This window comes from Pocillopora verrucosa, chromosome 6 (genome assembly GCF_036669915.1).
Source record: "Pocillopora verrucosa isolate sample1 chromosome 6, ASM3666991v2, whole genome shotgun sequence".
Taxonomy (NCBI): Eukaryota; Metazoa; Cnidaria; class Anthozoa; order Scleractinia; family Pocilloporidae; genus Pocillopora; species Pocillopora verrucosa.
The window spans coordinates 26,356,532-26,362,531 of record NC_089317.1 but is presented as its reverse complement, the minus strand read 5'-3'; the positions used below and the strand labels follow the sequence as shown (position 1 = coordinate 26,362,531).

General features: G+C 32.8%; 1 pseudogene; it reads right to left on the bottom strand.

Annotated features, from left to right (window-relative positions):
- The window catches only part of LOC136281979 (dynein axonemal heavy chain 8-like), a 32,948-nt pseudogene that overhangs the window by 18,942 nt on the left and 8,006 nt on the right, over window positions 1-6,000 (bottom strand).

The following is a 6,000-nucleotide window of genomic DNA, read 5'->3' as shown; positions in this document are numbered from 1 at the left end:
GAGTTCTTTTGCGTCTAGGGGTTGCTAGTTTTGCTTACGGTTTGGTAGAGTTTATGGTTTTTCAGCGTTTAGAGGTTTTTTCTGGTTAGGGTATGTGTTAGGGTTAGTTACGCTTTTGTAGGGTTGAGGTTTTTTTTAAGTTTAGAGTTGTTTCGCGCCTAGGGTTGGCTTGGTTTGCTTGCGGCTTTTTAGGGCTGATGGTTTTTTTGTGTTTAGAGGTGTTTTCCGGTTAGGGTATATGTTAGGGTTAGTTATGGTTATGCTTAGGGTTTAGGTTTTTTAGGGTCTGGAGTCGTTTCGCGCCTAGGGTTGGCTAGGTTTTCTTACGGTTGGGTAGGGTTTAGGGTTTTTCAGTTGTTAGAGGTATTTGCGGTTAGGGTATATCTTAGGGTTAGTTACGATTGTGCTTAGGGTTAGGGTTAGTTTCTTTTTTTTTTTGTACCAGGGTTTTATTCTGAAAATAATAACCTTTTATTCTTTTCTGAACTTTTTACGCTAGGGTAGATTGTTGTTAATAGCAACCCTTTCTGATTTTTTTGATAAATATTGATTTTTTTACTTGAATTTTTCACTAGAAATATTAGTTTTTTATAAATGTTTTTAAATATTAACTTTACTTGCCTTGCTTGGAAAAATCTGAGCTTTAACTGCTTCTTTGGAGATATCTCTTCTTAGTGTTAGGGTTTCGAAATAAAAACCCTAACCATTTACCTGGGAAATATCTAGGATAGTGTTTATTTTTTTACTGGAATCATTAATTTGAAATTAACTCTTTCAAAATGTAATCTTAGCTGCTCTCTGGGAAATATTTGGGTTTTAACTGCCCTTTTGGAGAATATGCTTAGGGTCAGTTTTTCGAAATAATAACCTTAACCGTTTTTTTTGGGAAATATCTAGGATAGGGTTGATTTTTTTTTACTAGAACCATTAATTTGAAATTAACTCGACTGAAATATGACCTTAGCTGCCTCGGTGGGAAATATCTGAGCTTCAACGGTTCTTTTTGAGATAAATAAGATCGGGTGGATTTTCTGAAATAAGAACCCTTACCGTATGGTTGGGAAATTTGTAGGCTAGGGTGGATTTTTTTACTGGAACTATTAATTTGAAATGAGTTTTACGAAATAATAAACTTTACCGTCTGTCTTGGTAAAACCTTTGATTTAGACTATAATGCGCTGCTTTTCTTAATGAGGATTTCTTTCTTTTCAATATGGCGAATGAAGTTTGGCAAAATTGTTTTTAAAAAGATCTCGTAGTGAGAATTGGAAAAAGAATTTGAATTTGTTTACGGTTTGGGATTGGGGTTGGGTTAAGTTCCTAATCAAGTCAAGGTGGTAGTCGGCTTTCTTGCTGTCATATAAAATATTTAATCAAACTTTTATTGCTTGATGTTTCACACTGATATTTTACACTCACTTATTCTATATATAAACCATAACAAATTCTATATATAAACTATGACGGTAACTTTATTAGAATACAACGAAGATTTGCATGCAAAAATATACGCAAGGAATCTTATACTTTGCCATTACTAACTGTGGCAATTGAATCACATGCTTATCGTTGGCTGGCGGTTGAAGGATTGGTGTTTTTATTTAGATAATTGTTACATTTTGTACTGGTATAGGTCTGCTTTTAAAATTATTCAATTCAGGAAAACTTTTCGAAGTTGTTGCGGTTTTTCTATTTCATAAAAAAAGGGTTTTTCAAAAGGCTTTTTCTCAGATATACGCTGATAAATTTTTAAATACGTTGCTTATCATAGCAATTTGGAAAAGGAAAATTTTAAGATTGTTCTGGCTGTTGCAGCTTCTTAGGATGTATATTCTTCTGCCTCTTTCCTGATTTTGTAGTCCTCTTCACGTTTGACACTGTATGTAGATAAAAGGGAGCGATATTAAGTTGGGTTCATTCAAGGTTTCAATACAAAAGTAAACTGTAATTGCTAATATCGAATCGAATTGCACTAAAGATTGAATTAGCAACTATGTTCATAATAACTGGTGCTGGCGTGTTTTTATTATCATAATTATTTAGTTTCGCTCTCCTTTAAACGTATTTGTAGTTAAATAAGAGTGTAAGGTTATATTAGGGCATGTCAATTTCTACTTCTAGTTTGAATGATTTCTTAACTTCGTTTTCTTAATACAGGCTTTGATTATGTTTGATGCAATTGAAAAAAGGTATGAATTACTTTACTAATTTTAAATTAAACAAATCTATTAAGTGAACAAGAAATATCTGGTTGCCAGCTTGCATTCAGAATGGTACCGCATATTTGTAGTTTGCCTAATAAAGGGCAAGTTTGAAAAGCTCTTCTTTTTCAACTCGTTGTTTTTTTTAATTATTTAATTTAGGTTGTAGTTTCTATCTATTGTCTAGTTGTAAAAGTGATAAACACATCAACTTACCTTTCACTATCAGCCATCTCATAAGCACTAACGTACTTGGGCAGCGACATGCCAATTTTTTCGAGTCTTGATGAAAACACCACGGCGGCATTTCGATCTTCTGGCAGCTGCTCCTTACAGAAGTAAATCTAGAAATATGTATTTGGGAAAATTTGCCTTAGAATTTACTGCAGAATTGAATATACATGGTTTTAGTTTATAGATTTAATGCTTTAGAAATATTTGTTACTGAATTTTTAATTGGAAAATCTTTTAGTCCCATGCTATGATGTTTTCAGTTCAACTGAGGTTTTCAGATTTTGGTAATTTTTTTTTAAGGTAGGCAGTATATTTAGGGGGTACGAATTTATTCACCACTAGGTTTAAGCAGTGGCCTACAAATGGTTTGATTTAAACTATTGCCACAGGAGGTATATCTACTTGATGCACTTTGACATTTTATTTTGTCTGACAGATTTTTGTTTTGGTCATTCAATGGTAGATTGAATCATGAATTAGAGATAACACACAAGATGTTTAAACCTATAACAGACTTGTCTAGATCAGAATAAGCGAACTGCCAATAGCTTGGAATTATGTAACATGTAAAAAGTTTCAAGTTTCTGCTTTACTTTTGAATTATTTAATGGTGGTATGAAAGTTTACACATAATCAAATTGATGCTGTGAGATTTTATCAACTGTTGTTATCATCAGATCTTTGCTGGTCATGTTGTCAATGCTGTGGCACCTGAAGACTTTTTCACTTATCTTGAGAAACTTAGGACAGGGTCTGGAGAAGACAGGATAACATGAAATATTTCTTTCATTCCTTCTGGAACTATAGATGAACTGCTCATCAGATTTTCATTTTACGGTATTTATGATATATGTCTTCTCATTGAGTGAACCTGTTGGAGAGAGAAAATTGAAAAGGGATTAATGTACTTGGTATACTGCCCCTTTCAATAACATGCAAACTCTGAAGTTTGGGTCCAATAGCTGTACCTAAGATTGCCATTTTGGCTGTTATCAATAGTAATAACAATTATTATAAAAACTACTATTATTGCGAAACCCCTTCTATTTGAAAAAGGGAACAAATAAAGTGGATCAAAATCTAGCGATCAAAGTCTACACAAGTGGCGCTTTGAACTTGTTGAAGAATGTTATGCACTTTTTTTGAGAAGTCTGCTAACAATCTCTACTAAGATAAATGATGTTAGTAAAGCAAAGCTGCTGATTGAACAGTTTGCATGTTATTTAAAAGCTTATTTCTACATGTAATACTTACACAACTGTGATAAAAAAAAGTGTTTACAAGCGAATGTGTTGTCCCAATTGCTCTTGAGGAAATTTTTAGTTGGAGAGTACATGCTGATTCCCCATTTACTTCATCGACATTGTCAGGGATCTCCTTTAATTTGAATTTAAAAGAATTAATACAACCTGAAGAATAAATGTTGTGTACATGATTGGAAACACACTTGATGTAATTATCGGATGAATTTTGGTTATACCTGTGTTAAACCTGTGTTTGATAATTGTTTTTCAGTTACATCATTGATACAGGTTACCGTTACCAGGTTGCTTTCCAAGGTGTTCTGTCATATACAAAAGACCAAAAGAAACCCTTAAAAATGTAAGGACATTTATGATATAAAAATTTTCATGTATATTTCTTAAACCAGTTTAAACTTATTCATATATGTATTGTCACAGTTTCTAAGCATATAAATTTACAGTGACTTGCAGGATAATTGCCATTGCTTTTAATTATGTTATGGTAAGACTCTTGTAGTATATACTTTCTCATAATTTTTTAAAAATCTCCGTGAGTTGAGCATGTCTCTCGTAGCACCGACTTTGTAAGCACAGATGGGAAGATTGTTTTATTATTGGTGCTAAGGGAATATCTTGGTTAAGAATCCACTAATTACCCTTCACAGGTTTCAAATCTCAGGTCGTTATTAGGACAAGATGTTCCTCTCAATAGAGATGAGTACATTTCTTCAAGAAAAAATTGTTTTGAATTTTTTACTGGGTAAATACATTGAAAAAAAAAATTGTTGAATTTACCTTGTCATCCAAGGGTTGGAATTTTTTTCCAACAGCGGCTCCCAAGCGAAGCACATGGGATTTTCCACTCGAATAAATACCTACAACATTCATAAAATAAACACAAACTTAAACTCAATGATATACAGCATTTTTAGGTGTATTAAGTTTAAGAACATAGTAGCTCTGCTGGGAATTTGCTGTGAGTGTGCATCTTCTGACATAATGTTTTTCATAAAAGTGTAATTTTAAAATATAACTGTTTGGTAGATGAATGTTCATTTAGATCATGAGTAGGCTCTTCGCTTCATATTTTCTGCAATGTGGAGCGACTGTATTGAATGCAAAAATAAATGTTCGGTTGTAATAAGCTGCATGGAAAATTAATTTGAGATGTTGCCATTGTTCACACGTTGTATTTTGCAACTCCCTGTAAGGTGCAACATTAAGTTGAACTAAAAACTAAATAATGTGTTCAAGGAATTTTCACTAACATTACTTCCTCTGAAGTTATCTCTAAGCAGTGCAACGTGGGGATTTTTCTCACACACTTCGAACTCCCATTCATTATGGATTGCTTTAAATTCATCAATAGCCTCATCAGTTAGCTTAAATTCAGTTCGCACAACAGACACCTCTTTCTTTTTTCCATCTTCTATCTCGAAGGTACTCTCCCAGTGAATGTCTAAGTTACCTAGGAAGCTCACTGATAGCATATATAATATGTTGGTTAACAACATATTAGGAATTTATTTTTCTAAGTAATCAAGTGATAATAACAGACATTTAAATGCTTGGTGAATTTTTAGTTGCTTAGAAGCAGAGGCATCCATGCTTCATAGCGAACCTATAAAATACCAGATATTATTTTGAAATCCAATCAAAAGCATTAATGTTGTTTTTTAATATGGTTATCTTTTTTTCTATCTTTTGCTTATCTTTTTTTCAGTTTAAGATTAATGCAAGGGCTATGCTCTGTCACCCGTTCATGACTGTCTTTTTTAATAGGAAGACAATTTGCCTTGACTAGCTTCTACTTCCATTACTCAGAAATTTTATCGTACCTGTGGTTATGTCCTTGCTTTGGATTCTTCTTGCAGCTGTAGGTTAGCTTGTTGTTGTGATCATCTTCTCATGAAGCACTCCAGTACTGCTCTACTGATATCCCAGTGTTTGAAATTCAGTCACGAATCACTGGCGACCCTGTGGTTGCTTGTGTCCTTCCAAAGATCAGCTGATGTCGAAGTAAAACTAGGTCTTGGGAGAAAAAAAATCCCTGGAAAACTTTTAAAACATTGCATCTTTTAATAATATGCATAAAAAATCATAAATACATAAATCATACAACAATATTACATTTATTAAACTTTTATTTATTTATCAATTTATTTACTCATCTTCCTACTCATTCATCATTTCTTTATCCTCTTGGAGATTTAGTTGAGAAATGACAACTGTCATTAGTTATCAAGATTTATTTTATTACTTTATTTCAACTTTTTATTTATCAAAATTTTGGTGTATTTTAAGTTACTAGATCAGTGTTA